The sequence below is a fragment of the Triturus cristatus genome, chromosome 1_1, assembly GCF_964204655.1.
Source record: "Triturus cristatus chromosome 1_1, aTriCri1.1, whole genome shotgun sequence".
Taxonomy (NCBI): domain Eukaryota; kingdom Metazoa; phylum Chordata; class Amphibia; order Caudata; family Salamandridae; genus Triturus; species Triturus cristatus.
Window position 1 is genome coordinate 194900592 of NC_140579.1, and position 16900 is coordinate 194917491.

Genomic DNA, 16900 nt, shown 5'->3' on the forward strand with positions numbered 1-16900 from the left:
GAAAGGCCTCACCCCGAGGTTCCTGAGCCTGTCCCTGCAGCTGCAGAGAGGCCTAACCCCCAGGTTTCTGAGCCTCTCCAAGCAGCAGCAGAAAGGCCTCACCCCCAGGTTCCTGAACATTCCCGTGCAGCTGCAGAAAGGCCTCACCCCAGGTCCCTGAGCCTATCCCTGCAGAAGCAGAAAAGCCTCACCCACAGGTTCCTGAGCCTCTCCCTGCAGCTGCATAAAGGCATCACCCCCACGTTCCTGAGCCTCTCCCTGCAGCTAGAGAAAAGGCCTCATCCCCAGGTTCCTGAGCCTATCCCTGCAGCTAGAGAAAGGACTCACCCCCAGGTTCCTGAGCCTCTCCCTGCAGCTGCAGAAAGGTCTCACCCCCAGGTTCCTGAGCCTGTCCCTGCAGCTGCAGAAAGGCCTCACCCCAGGTTCCTGGGCCTCTCCCTTCAGCTGCCGAAAGGCCTCACACCCAGGTTCCTGAGCCTCTCCCTGCAGCTGCAGAAAGGCCTCACACCCAGGCTCCTGAGCCTCTCCCTCAGCTGCAGAAAGGCCTCACCATAAGGTTCCTGAACCTCCTGCAGCTGCAGAAAGGCCTCAATCCCAGGTTCCTGAGCCTCTCCCCGCAGCTACAGAAAAGGCCTCACCCCCAGGTTCCTGAATCTTTCCCTGCAGCAAGGCATCACCCCGAGGTTCCTGTGCCTCTCCCTGCAGCTGCAGAAAGGCCTCATCCCCAGGTTCCTGAGCCTCTCCCTGCAGCTGCAGAAAGGCCTCACACCCAGGTTTCTGAGCCTTTCCCTGCAGCTGCAGAAAGGCCTAACCCCCAGGTTCCTGAACATCCCCATGCAGCTGGAGAAAGGCCTCACCCCTAGGTTCTTGAGCCTATCCCTGCAGCTGCAGAAAGGCCTCACCCCCAGGTTCCTGGACATCTCCCTGCAGCTGCAGAAAGGCCTCACCCCCAGGTTCCTGAGCCTCTCCCTTCAGCTGCCGAAAAGCCTCACCCCCAGGTTCCTGAGCCTCTCCCTGCAGCTGCAGAAAGGCCTCACACCCAGGCTCCTGAGCCTCTCCCTGCAGCTGCAGAAAGGCCTCACCATAAGGTTCCTGAACCTCCTCCTGCAGCTGCAGAAAGGCCTCACTCCCAGGTTCCTGAGCCTCTCCCTGCAGCAGCAGAAAGGCCTCACCCCCAGGTTCCTGAACCTTTCCCTGCAGCTGCAGAAAGCCCTCACCCTCAGGTTCGTGAGCCTATCCCTGCAGCTGCAGCAAAGCCTCACCACCTGGTTCCTGAGCCTCTGCGTGCATCTGCAGGAAGGCCTCACCCACAGGTTCCTGAGCCTCTCCCTGCAGCAGCACAAAGGCCTCACACCCAGGTTCCTGAGCCTCTCCCTGCAGCTACAGAAAAGGCCTCACCCCCAGGTTCCTGAACCTTTCCCTGCAGCTGCAGAAAGGCCTCACCCCGAGGTTCCTGAGCCTCTCCCTGCAGCTGCAGAAAGGCCTCACCCCCAGGTTCCTGAGCCTCTCCCTGTAGCTGCAGAAAGGCCTCACACCCAGGTTTCTGAGCCTTTCCCTGCAGCTGCAGAAAGTCTTAACCCCCAGGTTCCTGAACATCCCCATGCAGCTGCAGAAAGGCCTCACCCCTAGGTTCTTGAGCCTATCCCTGCAGCTGCAGAAAGGCCTCACCCCCAGGTTCCTGGACATCTCCCTGCAGCTGCAGAAAGGCCTCACCCCCAGGTTCTTGAGCCTCTCCCTGCAGATACAGAAAAGGCCTCACCCTCAGCTTCATGATCCTCTCCCTGCAGGTTCAGAAAGGCCTCATCCCCAGGTTCCTGAGCCTCTCCCTGCAGCAGCAAAAAGGCCTCACCCCCAGGTTCCTGAACATCCCTGTGCAGCTGCAGAAAGCCCTCACCCTCAGGTTCCTGAGCCTATACCTGCAGCTGCAGCAAAGCCTCACCACCTGGTTCCTGAGCCTCTGCGTGCATCTGCAGAAAGGCCTCACCCACAGGTTCCTGAGCCTCTCCCTGCAGCAGCACAAAGGCCTCATCCCCAGGCTCCTGAGCATCCCCGTGCAGCTGCAGAAAGGCCTCACACCCAGGTTCCTGAGCCTATCCCTGCAGTTGCATAAGGGCCTCAACCCCTGGTTCCTGAGCCTCTCCCTGCAGCTGCAGAAAGGCCTCACCCCCAGGTTCCTGAGCCTCTCCCTGCAGCTGCAGAAAAGGCCTCACCCTAGGTTCTGGAGTCTCTCCCTGCAGCTGCAGAAAGGCCTCACACTCAGGCTCGTGAGCCTCTCCCTGCAGCTGCAGAAAGGCCTCACCACCAGGTTCCTGAACCTCCCCCTGCAGCTGCAGAAAGGCCTCACCCCCAGGTTGGTTCCTGAGCCTCTCCCTGCAGCTACAGAAACACCTCACCCCCAGGTTCCTGAACCTCTCCCAGCAGCTGCAGAAACACCTCACCTCCAGGTTCCTGAGCCTCTCCCTGCAGCTGCAGAAAGGCCTCACCTCTAGGTTCCTGAGCCTCTCCCTGCAGCTGAAGAAAGGCCGCACACCCAGGTTTCTTAGCCTCCCCCTGCAGCTGAAGAAAAGGCCTCACCCCCAAGGTTCCTGAACCTATCCCTGCAGCTGCAGATAGGCCTCACCCCCAGGTTACTGAGCCTATCCCTGCATCTATAGAAAAGGCCTCACCCCCAGGTTCGTGAGCCTCTCCCTGCAGCAGCAGAAAGGCCTCACCCCCAGGTTCCTGAGCATCCCCGTGCAGCTGCAGAAAAGCCTCACCCCCAGGTTCCTGAGCCTCTCCCTGCAGCTGCAAAAATACCTCACCCCCAGATTCATGAGCCTCTCCCTGCAGCTGCAGAAAGGGCTCACCCCCAAGTTCCTGAGCCTCTCCCTGCAGCTGCAGAAAGGGCTCACACCCAGGCTCCTGAGCCTCTCCCTGCAGCTGCAGAACGGCCTCACCACAAGGTTCCTGAACCTCCTCCTCCTGCAGCTGCAGAAAAACCTCACTCCCGGGTTCCTGAGCCTCTCCCTGCAGCTACAGAAAAGGCCTCACCCCCAGGTTCCTGAACCTTTCCCTGCAGCTGCAGAAAGGCCTTACCACCAGGTTCCTGAGCCTCTCCCTGCAGCGGCAGAAAGGCCTCACACCCAGGTTTCTGAGCCTCTCCCTGCAGCTGCAGAAAGACCTAACCCGAAGGTTCCTGAACATCCCTGTGCAGCTGCAGAAAGGCCTCACCCCTAGGTTCCTGAGCCAATCCCTGCAGCTGCAGAAAGGCCTCACCCCGAGGTTCCTGAGCCTGTCCCTGCAGCTGCAGAAAGGCCTCACACCCAGGTTCCTGAGCGTCTCCCTGCAGCTGCAGAGAGGCCTCATCCCCAGGTTTCTGAGCCTCTCCAAGCAGCAGCAGAAAGGCCTCACCCCCATGTTCCTGAACATCCCCGTGCTACTGCAGAAAGGCCTCACCCCAGGTTCCTGAGCCTCTCTCTTCAGCTGCCGAAAGGCCTCACCCCCAGGTTCCTGAGCCTCTCCCTGCAGCTGCAGAAAGGCCTCACACCCAGGCTCCTGAGCCTCTCCCTGCAGCTGCAGAAAGGCCTCACCATAAGGTTCCTGAACCTCCTGCAGCTGCAGAAAGGCCTCACTCCCAGGTTCCTGAGCCTCTCCCTGCAGCTACAGAAAAGGCCTCACCCCCAGGTTCCTGAACCTTTCCCTGCAGCTGCAGAAAGGCCTCACCCCGAGGTTCCTGAGCCTCTCCCTGCAGCTGCAGAAAGGCCTCACCCCCAGGTTCCTGAGCCTCTCCCTGCAGCTGCAGAAAGGCCTCACACCCAGGTTTCTGAGCCTCTCCCTGCAGCAGCAGAAAGGCCTCACCTCCAGGGTTCTGAACATCCCCGTGCAGCTGCAGAAAGGCCTCACACCCAGGTTCCTGAGCCTATCCCTGCAGTTGCATAAAGGCCTCAACCCCTGGTTCCTGAGCCTATCCCTGCAGCTGCAGCAAAGCCTCACCACCTGGTTCCTGAGCCTCTGCGTGCATCTGCAGAAAGGCCTCACCCACAGGTTCCTGAGCCTCTCCCTGCAGCAGCACAAAGGCCTCATCCCCAGGCTCCTGAGCATCCCCGTGCAGCTGCAGAAAGGCCTCACACCCAGGTTCCTGAGCCTATTCCTGCAGTTGCATAAAGGCCTCAACCCCTGGTTCCTGAGCCTCTCCCTGCAGCTGCAGAAAGGTCTCACCCCCAGGTTCCTGAGCCTCTCCCTGCAGCTACAGAACGGCCTCACCCCAGGTTCCTGAGCCTATCCCTGCAGCTGCAGAAAGGCCTCACCCCAGGTTCCTGAACCTCTCCCTGCAGCTGCAGAAAAGGCCTCACCCTAGGTTCCTGAGTCTCTCCCTGCAGCTGCAGATAGGCCTCACCCCCAAGTTCCTGAGCCTCTCCCTGCAGCTGCAGAAAGGCCTCACACTCAGGCTCCTGAGCCTCTCCCTGCAGCTGCAGAAAGGCCTCACCACCAGGTTCCTGAACCTCCCCCTGCAGCTGCAGAAAGGCCTCACCCCCAGGTTGGTTCCTGAGCCTCTCCCTGCAGCTACTGAAAAGTCCTCACCCCCAGGTTCCTGAACCTCTCCCAGCAGCTGCAGAAACACCTCACCCCCAGGTTCCTGAGCCTCTCCCTGCAGCTGCAGAAAGGCCTCACCTCTAGGTTCCTGAGCCTCTCCCTGCAGCTGAAGAAAGGCCGCACACCCAGGTTTCTGAGCCTCCCCCTGCAGCTGAAGAAAAGGCCTCACCCCCAAGGTTCCTGAACCTATCCCTGCAGCTGCAGATAGGCCTCACCCCCAGGTTACTGAGCCTATCCCCGCATCTATAGAAAAGGCCTCTCACCCCCAGGTTCGTGAGCCTCTCCCTGCAGCTATAGAAAAGGCCTCAACCCCAGGTTCCTGAGCCTATCCCTGCAGCTGCAGAAAGGCCTCACCCCCAGGTTCCTGAACCTCTCCCTGCAGCTGCAGAAAGGCCTCACCCCCAGGTTCCTGAGCCTCTCCCTGCAGCTGCAAAAAGGCCTCACCAGCAGGTTCCTGAACCTCCCCCTGCAGCTGAGAAACACATCATCCCCAGGTTCCTGAGTGTTGGAAACAGCCCTTTTTGCAGGGTTATCCCCAAACTTTTTTGCTTCTTCCTCCTTTATTTTTTCTGACCTGTGGTTGTTGGCAATAGAACTCTGGGCACTTTACCACTGCTGATCAGTGCTAAAGTGCATATGCTCTCTGTATAAATTGTTATATTGATTGGTTATCCATGATTGGTATATTTGTTTCACCTGTTAGCCCCTAGTAAAGTGCACTGAGCGTGCCAGGGCTGGTGATTCAAATGCTACTAGTGGGCTGCAGCACTGATTGTGCCACCCACAGGAGTAGTGCTAAAATGATGTCTTAGGCCTGCTTGCAGTGCCTATGTGCAGTCCAGGACTGCCATGTTGACCTGGCTAGTGCACCCACTGACCAGGCCTTATCCTTCCCTTTCTGTACATGTCAGGCATCCCTATGGTGGCCCTAGGTACCCCCCTGGGCTGGGTGCAGTGTATCTGAAAGGTAGGGCATGTACTGAGGTGTGTAACATGCCCTGGTAGTGAATTACAGCCATTTTCGTTTTTCACTGCTGAGAGGCTATCTTGCCCATAGGATAGAATGGGGAAGGCTGTTTACATGCTTATCTTCCCATAAGGGCAAGATAGAAAATCCAAGTTTGGTATCTCTGTGTTCAAAATTTAATTATACATCTTTTTAGCAAGATGGTTTTTAAATTCACTGTGTGAGAATAGCACTTTTTAGAAAGCAGCTATTCTCCTGTTTAACCTTCCTGTGTGCCTGTGTGCTGGTTGGCTGACTGGTGTCATGTGATGGGCCAGGTGGCTCCAGGAGCCTGGATGAGTCAGCAGCAGGGTGAATAGGGAGATCTGCTTTAGATGGGTCGGAGGAGTAGTCCCTGGTTTTGAATAGGGCTGCCCCTGCCAGCACAAAGCTGGCTCCACCCCCTGCTGGCCAGGCTGAGGACTCTGCCTCTGCTGACACAAAGAAGGCTCCACCTCCTGCTGAGCGTCTAACGACCCTGCCCCTCACTCTGAAAGGAACCAGGTGCTCCAGGGCAGAGCACACCCAGGAACCGGTTTGAGCAGGGGAATCCCCCCACTGAAACACAGAGACAAAGACTTGGAGGGGTATAAGAAGAGGACCCCAGACACCTAAACTTTAGATCACTTTGTAACTAAGAAGAAACCTCTGCCAAGGAGAAAGCTGAAAAGGACTGAAGAGGAGAAGACTGCCTGCTTGCTATTTTGCTTTGCTGCCAAGGAGAGGGGAAGGACTTTGCTGTGTCCCCTTCTTTTGATTCTGATCTCCAAGGGCCTGAGAAGAGCTGGCTCCCTGTTAAGAAGTCCCAGGAACAAAAGGACTTCACCACCAGCTCCCCTGGAACTCTGCTGAGAGAGTTCTGACCTGCCTTGGAGTGCTTGCCCAGTCTTGGGGCCTCAGGAGGTCGTTTTGCTGTGTTTTGGGAGCTGGGAAGCAGAAGCGTGAAAAGAGTAACTGGTACCCAACGCATCATCCGATTGCGTGTCGCAAGAACGAGAGTGCGTGGAAAATTTCATCGCGGCACCATCGCAACACGCAGGGTCCCCGCATCGCCGAGTGCGTCGAGCATCGTCCCGAAGCGTGAAGATTCCTGACATTGCGAGGGTCGTCGCAGAACCAGTTTGCGGGCCGCACCACTGCCGGTGCGTGAAAAGTCTCCAGTCATCGTGTGCGTCGACGCAGAGTCCCGTTCCGTGGCGCATCGAGAGTTGCGGCGCCGGAAGTCAACGCTGCGCCGCGCATCGTGCCACATCGAAGCGTGTCGCATCGAACCTGTGCGTGAAGCTTCCCCCTAAGAAACCTACGCAACGAAGGCCAAAGTCATCGCATCCTCCCCTTACAGATCGGAGCCGGCGCATCCATCTCTGCTGCGTGAAGCAGGGCTGCTGCAAAGCCTCCCCAGGATCTCAGGAGTATCGCATCGCCTTTGCAAGCTTCCTTGTTATAGCTTTTGGGAACCTTATCGCAACTACAGGTACTGTTGGGCACGAAAGTGTCGCATTTTGTGCATTGAGAGTCGCATTGTGCAAGACACTGACTTTTACATCCTGGAGTACTTTCTGCAAACTCTTGAACTATCTTTAAAGTAACCTTTTTGAATTATATGTTGGTTTGTCTGTAGTATTTGGTCTTATAGGCCTCACCCCCAGGTTCCTGAGCCTCTCCCTTCAGCTGCCGAAAAGCCTCACCCCCAGGTTCCTGAGCCTCTCCCTGCAGCTGCAGAAAGGCCTCACACCCAGGCTCCTGAGCCTCTCCCTGCAGCAGCACAAAGGCCTCATCCCCAGGCTCCTGAGCATCCCCGTGCAGCTGCAGAAAGGCCTCACACCCAGGTTCCTGAGCCTCTCCCTGCAGCTATAGAAAAGGCCTCACCCCCAGGTTCCTATACCTTTCCCTGCAGCTGCAGAAAGGCCTCACCCCGAGGTTCCTGAGCCTCTCCCTGCAGCTGCAAAAAGGCCTCACCCCCAGGTTCCTGAGCCTCTCCCTGCAGTGGCAGAAAGGCCTCACACCCAGGTTTCTGAGCCTCTCCCTGCAGCTGCAGAAAGACCTAACCCGCAGGTTCCTGAACATCCCTGTGCAGCTGCAGAAAGGCCTCACCCCTAGGTTCCTGAGCCTATCCCTGCAGCTGCAGAAAGGCCTCACCCCGAGGTTCCTGAGCCTGTCCCTGCAGCTGCAGAAAGGCCTCACACCCAGGTTCCTGAGCGTCTCCCTTCAGCTGCAGAGAGGCCTCACCCCCAGGTTTCTGAGTCTCTCCAAGCAGCAGCAGAAAGGCCTCACCCCCAGGTTCCTGAACATCCCCGTGCAGCTGCAGAAAGGCCTCACCCCAGGTTCCTGAGCCTATCCCTGCAGAAGCAGAAAAGCCTCACCACCTGGTTCCTGAGCCTCTCCCTGCATCTGCAGAAAGGCCTCACCCACAGGTTCCTGAGCCTCTCCCTGCAGCTGCATAAAGGCATCACCCCCACATTCCTGAGCCAATCCCTGCAGCTACAGAAAAGGCCTCAACCCCAGGTTCCTGAACATCCCCGTGGAGCTACAGAAAGGCCTCATCCCCAGGTTCCTGAGCCTATCCCTGCAGCTGCAGAAAGGACTCACCCCAGGTTCCTGAGCCTCTCCCTGCAGCTGCAGAAAGGCCTCACCCCCAGGTTCCTGAGCCTGTCCCTGCAGCTGCAGAAAGGCCTCACCCCAGGTTCCTGAGCCTCTCCCTTCAGCTGCCGAAAGGCCTCATCCCCAGGTTCCTGAGCCTCTCCCTGCAGCTGCAGAAAGGCCTCACACCCAGGCTCCTGAGCCTCTCCCTGCAGCTGCAGAAAGGCCTCACCATAAGGTTCCTGAACCTCCTGCAGCTGCAGAAAGGCCTCACTCCCAGGTTCCTGAACCTTTCCCTGCAGCTGCAGAAAAGCCTCACCCCGAGGTTCCTGAGCCTCTCCCTGCAGCTGCAGAAAGGCCTCACCCCCCAGGTTCCTCAGCCTCTCCCTGCAACTGCAGAAAGGCCTCACACCCAGGTTTCTGAGCCTTTCCCTGCAGCTGCAGAAAGGCCTAACCCCCAGGTTCCTGAACATCCCCATGCAGCTGCAGAAATGCCTCACCCCTAGGTTCTTGAGCCTATCCCTGCAGCTGCAGAAAGGCCTCTACCCCAGGTTCCTGGACATCACCCTGCAGCTGCAGAAAGGCCTCACCCCCAGGTACCTGAGCCTGTCCCTGCAGCAAGGCCTCACCCCAGGTTCTTGAGCCTCTCCCTTCAGCTGCCGAAAGGCCTCACCCCCAGGTTCCTGAGCCTCTCCCAGCAGCTGCAGAAAGGCCTCACACCCAGGCTCCTGAGCCTCTCCCTGCAGCTGCAGAAAGGCCTCACCATAAGGCTCCTGAACCTCCTACTGCAGCTGCAGAAAGTCCTCACTCCCAGGTTCCTGAGCCTCCCCCTGCAGCTGAAGAAAACGCCTCACCCCCAAGGTTCCTGAACCTATCCCTGCAGCTGCAGATAGGCCTCACCCCAGGTTACTGAGCCTATCCCTGCATCTATAGAAAAGGCCTCACCCCCAGGTTCGTGAGCCTCTCCCTGCAGGTATAGAAAAGGCCTCAACCCCAGGTTCCTGAGCCTATCCCTGCAGCTGCAGAAAGGCCTCACCCCTAGGTTCCTGAACCTCTCCCTGCAGCTACAGAAAGGACTCACCCCAGGTTACTGAGCCTCTCCCTGCAGCTACAGAAAAGGACTCACCCCCAAGTTCCTGAACGTCCCCCTGCAGCTGCAGAAAGGCCTCACCCCCAGGTTCCTGAGCCTCTCCCTGCAGCTGCAAAAAGGCCTCACCAGCAGGTTCCTGAACCTCCCCCTGCAGCTGAGAAACACATCACCCCCAGGTTCCTGAGCCTCTCCCTGCAGCTGCAGAAAGGCCTCACCCCAGGTGCCTGAGCCTATCCCTGCAGCTGCAGAAAGGCCTCACCCCCAGGTTCCTAACCCTCTCCCTGCAGCTGCAGAAAGGTCTCACCCCCAGGTTCCTGAGCATCCCCTTGCAGCTGCAGAAAGGCCTCACCCCCAGCTTCATGAGCCTCTCCCTGCAGCTCCAGAAAGGCCTCACCCACAGGGTTCTGAGCCTCTCCCTGTAGCAGCAGAAAGGCCTCACCCCCAGGTTCCTGAGCATCCCCGTGCAGCTGCAGAAAAGCCTCACCCCCAGGTTCCTGAGCCTCTCCCTGCAGCTGCAAAAATACCTCACCCCCAGATTCATGAGCCTCTCCCTGCAGCTGGAGAAAGGCCTCACCCCCAACTCCTGAGCCTCTCCCTGCAGCTGCAGACAGGCCTCACACCCAGGCTCCTGAGCCTCTCCCTGCAGCTGCAGAACGGCCTCACCACAAGGTTCCTGAACGTCCTCCTCCTGGAGCTGCAGAAAGGCCTCACTCCCGGGTTCCTGAGCCTCTCCCTGCAGCTAAAGAAAAGGCCTCACCCCCAGGTTCCTGAACCTTTCCCTGCAGCTGCAGAATGGCCTCACCCCGAGGTTCCTGAGCCTGTCCCTGCAGCTGCAGAAAGGCCTTACCCCCAGGTTCCTGAGCCTCTCCCTGCAGCGGCAGAAAGGCCTCACACCCAGGTTTCTGAGCCTCTCCCTGCAGCTGCAGAAAGACCTAACCCGCAGGTTCCTGAACATCCCTGTGCAGCTGCAGAAAGGCCTCACCCCTAGGTTCCTGAGCCTATCCCTGCAGCTGCAGAAAGGCCTCACGCCGAGGTTCCTGAGCCTGTCCCTGCAGCTGCAGAAAGGCCTCACACCCAGGTTCCTGAGCGTCTCCCTGCAGCTGCAGAGAGGCCTCTCCCCCAGGTTTCTGAGCCTCTCCAAGCAGCAGCAGAAAGGCCTCACCCCCAGGTTCCTGAACATCCCTGTGCAGCTGCAGAAAGGCCTCACCCCAGGTTCCTGAGCCTATCCCTGCAGAAGCAGAAAAGCCTAACCACCTGGTTCCTGAGCCTCTCCCTGCATCTGCAGAAAGGCCTCACCCACAGGTTCCTGAGCCTCTCCCTGCAGCTGCATAAAGGCATCACCCCCACGTTCCTGAGCCTCTCCCTGCAGCTACAGAAAAGGCCTCAACCCCAGGTTCCTGAACATCCCCGTGCAGCTACAGAAAGGCCTCATCTCCAGGTTCCTGAGCCTATCCCTGCAGCTGCAGAAAGGACTCACCCCCAGGTTCCTGAGCCTCTCCCTGCAGCTGCAGAAAGGCCTCACCCCCAGGTTCCTGAGCCTCTCCCAGCAGCTGCAGAAAGGCCTCACACCCAGGCTCCTGAGCCTCTCCCTGCAGCTGCAGAAAGGCCTCACCATAAGGTTCCTGAACCTCCTGCAGCTGCATAAAGGCCTCACTCCCAGGTTCCTGAGCCTCTCCCTGCAGCTACAGAAAAGGCCTCACCCCCAGGTTCCTGAACCTTTCCCTGCAGCTGCAGAAAGGCCTCACCCCGAGGTTCCTGAGCCTCTCCCTGCAGCTGCAGAAAGGCCTCACCCCCCAGGTTCCTGAGCCTCTCCCTGCAGCTGCAGAAAGGCCTCACACCCAGGTTTCTGAGCCTTTCCCTGCAGCTGCAGAAAGGCCTAACCCCCAGATTCCTGAACTTCCCATGCAGCTGCAGAAAGGCCTCACCCCTAGGTTCTTGAGCCTATCCCGGCAGCTGCAGAAAGGCCTCACCCCCAGGTTCCTGGACATCTCCCTGCAGCTGCAGAAAGGCCTCACCCCCAGGTTCCTGAGCCTTCCCTGCAGCAAGGCCTCACCCCAGGTTCCTGAGCCTCTCCCTTCAGCTGCCGAAAGGCCTCACCCCCAGGTTCCTGAGCCTCTCCCTGCAGCTGCAGAAAGGCCTCACATCCAGGCTCCTGAGCCTCTTCCTGCAGCTGCAGAAAGGCCTCACCATAAGGTTCCTGAACCTCCTCCTGCAGCTGCAGAAAGGCGTCACTCCCAGGTTCCTGAGCCTCTCTCTACAGCTACAGAAAAGGCCTCACCCCCAGGTTCCTGAACCTTTCCCTGCAGCTGCAGAAAGGCCTCACCCCGAGGTTCCTGAGCCTCTCCCTGCAGCTGCAGAAAGGCCTCACCACAAGGTTCCTGAGCCTTTCCCTGCAGCTGCAGAAAGGCCTAAGCCCCAGGTTCCTGAACATCCCCATGCAGCTGCAGAAAGGCCTCACCCCTAGGTTCTTGAGCCTATCCCTGCAGCTGCAGAAAGGCCTCACCCCCAGGTTCCTGGACATCTCCCTGCAGCTGCAGAAAGGCCTCACCCCCAGGATCCTGAGCCTCTCCCTGCAGATAAAGAAAAAGCGTCACCCTCAGCTTCATGATTCTCTCCCTGCAGGTTCAGAAAGGCCTCATCCCCAGGTTCCTGAGCCTCTCCCTGCAGCAGCAGAAAGGCCTCACCCCCAGGTTCCTGAACATCCCCGTGCAGCAGCAGAAAGCCCTCACCCTCAGGTTCCTGAGCCTATCCCTGCAGATGCAGCAAAGCCTCACCACCTGGTTCCTGAGCCTCTGCGTGCATCTGCAGAAAGGCCTCACCCACAGGTTCCTGAGCCTCTCCCTGCAGCAGCACAAAGGCCTCATCCCCAGGCTCCTGAGCATCCCCGTGCAGCTGCAGAAAGGCCTCACACCCAGGTTCCTGAGCCTATCCCTGCAGCTGCAGAAAAGGCCTCACCCTAGGTTCCTGAGTCTCTCCCTGCAGCTGCAGATAGGCCTCACCACCAAGTTCCTGAGCCTCTCCCTGCAGCTGCAGACAGGCCTCACACCCAGGCTCCTGAGCCTCTCCCTGCAGCTGCAGAACGGCCTCACCACAAGGTTCCTGAACCTCCTCCTCCTGCAGCTGCAGAAAGGCCTCACTCTAGGGTTCCTGAACCTCTCCCTGCAGCTACAGAAAAGGCCTCACCCCCAGGTTCCTGAACCTTTCCCTGCAGCTGCAGAATGGCCTCACCCCGAGGTTCCTGAGCCTCTCCCTGCAGCTGCAGAAAGGCCTCACCCCCAGGTTCCTGAGCCTCTCCCTGCAGCTGCGGAAAGGCCTCACACCCAGGTTTCTGAGCCTTTCCCTGCAGCTGCAGAAAGGCCTAACCCCCAGGTTCCTGAACATCCCCATGCAGCTGCAGAAAGGCCTCACCCCTAGGTTCTTGAGCCTATCCCTGCAGCTGCAGAAAGGCCTCACCCCCAGGTTCCTGGACATCTCCTGCAGCTGCAGACAGGCCTCACCATAAGGTTCCTGAACCTCCTCCTGCAGCTGCAGAAAGGCCTCACTCCCAGGTTCCTGAGCCTCTCCCTGCAGCAAGGCCTCACCCGCAGGTTCCTGAGCCTCTCCCTGCAGCTGCAGAAAGGCCTCACACCCAGGTTTCTAAGCCTTTCCCTGCAGCTGCAGAAAGGCCTAACCCCCAGGTTCCTGAACATTCCCATGCAGCTGCAGAAAGGCCCCACCCCTAGGTTCTTGAGCCTATCCCTGCAGCTGCAGAAAGGCCTCACCCCCAGGTTCCTGGACATCTCCCTGCAGCTGCAGAAAGGCCTCACCCCCAGGTTCCTGAGCCTCTCCCTGCAGATACAGAAAAGGCCTCACCCTCAGCTTCATGATCCTCTCCCTGCAGGTTCAGAAAGGCCTCATCCCCAGGTTCCTGAGCCTCTCCCTGCAGCAGCAGAAAGGCATCACCCCCAGGTTCCTGAACATCCCAGTGCAGCTGCAGAAAGCCCTCACCCTCAGGTTCCTGAGCCTCTCCCTGCAGCAGCACAAAGGCCTCATCCCCAGGCTCCTGAGCATCCCCGTGCAGCTGCAGAAAGGCCTCACACCCAGGTTCCTGAGCCTATCCCTGCAGCTGCATAAAGGCCTCAACCCCTGGTTCCTGAGCCTCTCCCTGCAGCTGCAGAAAAGGCCTCACCCTAGGTTCCGGAGTCTCTCCCTGCAGCTGCAGAAAGGCTTCACACTCAGGCTCCTGAGCCTCTCCTGCAGCTGCAGAAAGGCCTCACCACAAGGTTCCTGAACCTCCCCCTGCAGCTGCAGAAAGGCCTCACCCCCAGGTTGGTTCCTGAATCTCTCCCTGCAGCTACAGATAAGTCCTCACCCCCAGGTTCCTGAACCTCTCCCAGCAGCTGCAGAAGCACCTCACCCCCAGGTTCCTGAGCCTCTCCCTGCAGCTGCAGAAAGGCCTCACCTCTAGGTTCCTGAGCCTCTCCCTGCAGCTGAAGAAAGGCCGCACACCCAGGTTTCTGAGCCTCCCCCTGCAGCTGAAGAAAAGGCCTGACCCCCAAGGTTCCTGAACCTATCCCTGCAGCTGCAGATAGGCCTCACCCCCAGGTTACTGAGCCTATCCCTGCATCTATAGAAAAGGCCTCACCCCCAGGTTCGTGAGCCTCTCCCTGCAGCAGCAGAAAGGCCGTACCCCCAGGTTCCTGAGCATCCCCGTGCAGCTGCAGAAAAGCCTCACCCCCAGGGTCCTGAGCCTCTCCCTGCAGCTGCAAAAATACCTCACCCCCAGATTCATGAGCCTCTCCCTGCAGCTGCAGAAAGGCCTCACCCCCAAGTTCCTGAGCCTCTCCCTGCAGCTGCAGACAGGCCTCACACCCAGGCTCCTGAGCCTCTCCCTGCAGCTGCAGAACGGCCTCACCACAAGGTTCCTGAACCTCCTCCTCCTGCAGCTGCAGAAAGGCCTCACTCTAGGGTTCCTGAACCTCTCCCTGCAGCTACAGAAAAGGCCTCACCCCCAGGTTCCTGAACCTTTCCCTGCAGCTGCAGAATGGCCTCACCCCGAGGCTCCTAAGCCTGTCCCTGCAGCTGCAGAAAGGCCTTACCCCCAGGTTCCTGAGCCTCTCCCTGCAGCGGCAGAAAGGCCTCACACCCAGGTTTCTGAGCCTCTCCCTGCAGCTGCAGAAAGACCTAACCCGCAGGTTCCTGAACATCCCTGTGCAGCTGCAGAAAGGCCTTACCCCTAGGTTCCTGAGCCAATCCCTGCAGCTGCAGAAAGGCCTCACACCGAGGCTCCTGAGCCTCTCCCTGCAGCTGCAGAAAGGCCTCACCATAAGGTTCCTGAACCTCCGCCTGCAGCTGCAGAAAGGCCTCACTCCCAGGTTCCTGAGCCTCTCCCTGCAGCTACAGAAAAGGCCTCACCCCCAGGTTCCTGAACCTTTCCATGCAGCTGCAGAAAGGCCTCACCCCGAGGTTCCTGAGCCTCTCCCTGCAGCTGCAGAAAGGCCTCACCCCCAGGTTCCTGAGCCTCTCCCTGCAGCTGCAGAAAGGCCTCACACCCAGGTTTCTGAGCCTTTCCCTGCAGCTGCAGAAAGGCCTAACCCCCAGGTTCCTGAACATCCCCATGCAGCTGCAGAAAGGCCTCACCCCTAGGTTCTTGAGCCTATCCCTGCAGCTGCAGAAAGGCCTCACCCCCAGGTTCCTGGACATCTCCCTGCAGCTGCAGAAAGGCCTCACCCCCAGGTTCCTGAGCCTCTCCCTGCAGATACAGAAAAGGCCTCACCCTCAACTTCATGATCCTCTCCCTGCAGGTTCAGAAAGGCCTCATCCCCAGGTTCCTGAGCCTCTCCCTGCAGCAGCAGAAAGGCCTCAACCCAGGTTCCTGAACATCCCCGTGCAGCTGCAGAAAGCCCTCACCCTCAGGTTCCTGAGCCTATCCCTGCAGCTGCAGCAAAGCCTCACCACCTGGTTCCTGTGCCTCTGCGTGCATCTGCAGAAAGGCCTCACCCACAGGTTCCTGAGCCTCTCCCTGCAGCAGCACAAAGGCCTCATCCCCAGGCTCCTGAGCATCCCCGTGCAGCTGCAGAAAGGCCTCACACCCAGGTTCCTGAGCCTATCCCTGCAGTTGCATAAAGGCCTCAACCCCTGGTTCCTGAGCCTCTCCCTGCAGCTGCAGAAATGCCTCACCCCCAGGTTCCTGAGCCTCTCCCTACAGCTGCAGAAAAGGCCTCACCCTAGGTTCCGGAGTCTCTCCCTGCAGCTGCAGAAAGGCTTCACACTCAGGCTCCTGAGTCTCTCCCTGCAGCTGCAAAAAGGCCTCACCACCAGGTTCCTGAGCCTATCCCTGCAGCTGCAGAAAGGACTCACCCCCAGGTTCCTGAGCCTCTCCCTGCAGCTGCAGAAAGGCCTCACCCCCAGGTTCCTGAGCCTGTCCCTGCAGCTGCAGAAAGGCCTCACCCCAGGTTCCTGGGCCTCTCCCTTCAGCTGCCGAAAGGCCTCACCCCCAGGTTCCTGAGCCTCTCCCTGCAGCTGCAGAAAGGCCTCACACCCAGGCTCCTGAGCCTCTCCCTCAGCTGCAGAAAGGCCTCACCATAAGGTTCCTGAACCTCCTGCAGCTGCAGAAAGGCCTCACTCCCAGGTTCCTGAGCCTCTCCCTGCAGCTACAGAAAAGGCCTCACCCCCAGGTTCCTGAACCTTTCCCTGCAGTTGCAGAAAGGCCTCACCCCGAGGTTCCTGAGCCTCTCCCAGCAGCAAGGCCTCACCCCCAGGTTCCTAAGCCTCTCCCTGCAGCTGCAGAAAGGCCTCACACCCAGGTTTCTGAGCCTTTCCCTGCAGCTGCAGAAAGGCCTAACCCCCAGGTTCCTGAACATCCCCATGCAGCTGCAGAAAGGCCTCACCCCTAGGTTCTTGAGCCTATCCCTGCAGCTGCAGAAAGGCCTCACCCCCAGGTTCCTGGACATCTCCCTGCAGCTGCAGAAAGGCCTCACCCCCAGGTTCCTGAGCCTCTCCCTGCAGATACAGAAAAGGCCTCACCCTCAGCTTCATGATCCTCCCCCTGCAGGTTCAGAAAGGCCTCATCCCCAGGTTCCTGAGCCTCTCCCTGCAGCAGCAGAAAGGCCTCACCGCCAGGTTCCTGAACATCCCCGTGCAGCTGCAGAAAGCCCTCACCCTCAGGTTCCTGAGCCTATCCCTGCAGCTGCAGCAAAGCCTCACCACCTGGTTCCTGAGCCTCTGCGTGCATCTGCAGAAAGGCCTCACCCACAGGTTCCTGAGCCTCTCCCTGCAGCAGCACAAAGGCCTCATCCCCAGGCTCCTGATCATCCTCGTGCAGCTGCAGAAAGGCCTCACACCCAGGTTCCTGAGCCTATCCCTGCAGTTGCATAAAGGCCTCAACCCCTGGTTCCTGAGCCTCTCCCTGCAGCTGCAGAAAAGGCCTCACCCTAGGTTCCGGAGTCTCTCTCTGCAGCTGCAGAAAGGCTTCACACTCAGGCTCCTGAGCCTCTCCCTGCAGCTGCAGAAAGGCCTCACTACCAGGTTCCTGAACCTCCCCCTGCAGCTGCAGAAAGGCCTCACCCCCAGGTTGGTTCCTGAGCCTCTCCCTGCAGCTACAGAAAAGTCCTCACCCCCAGGTTCCTGAACCTCTCCCAGCAGCTGCAGAAGCACCTCACCCCCAGGTTCCT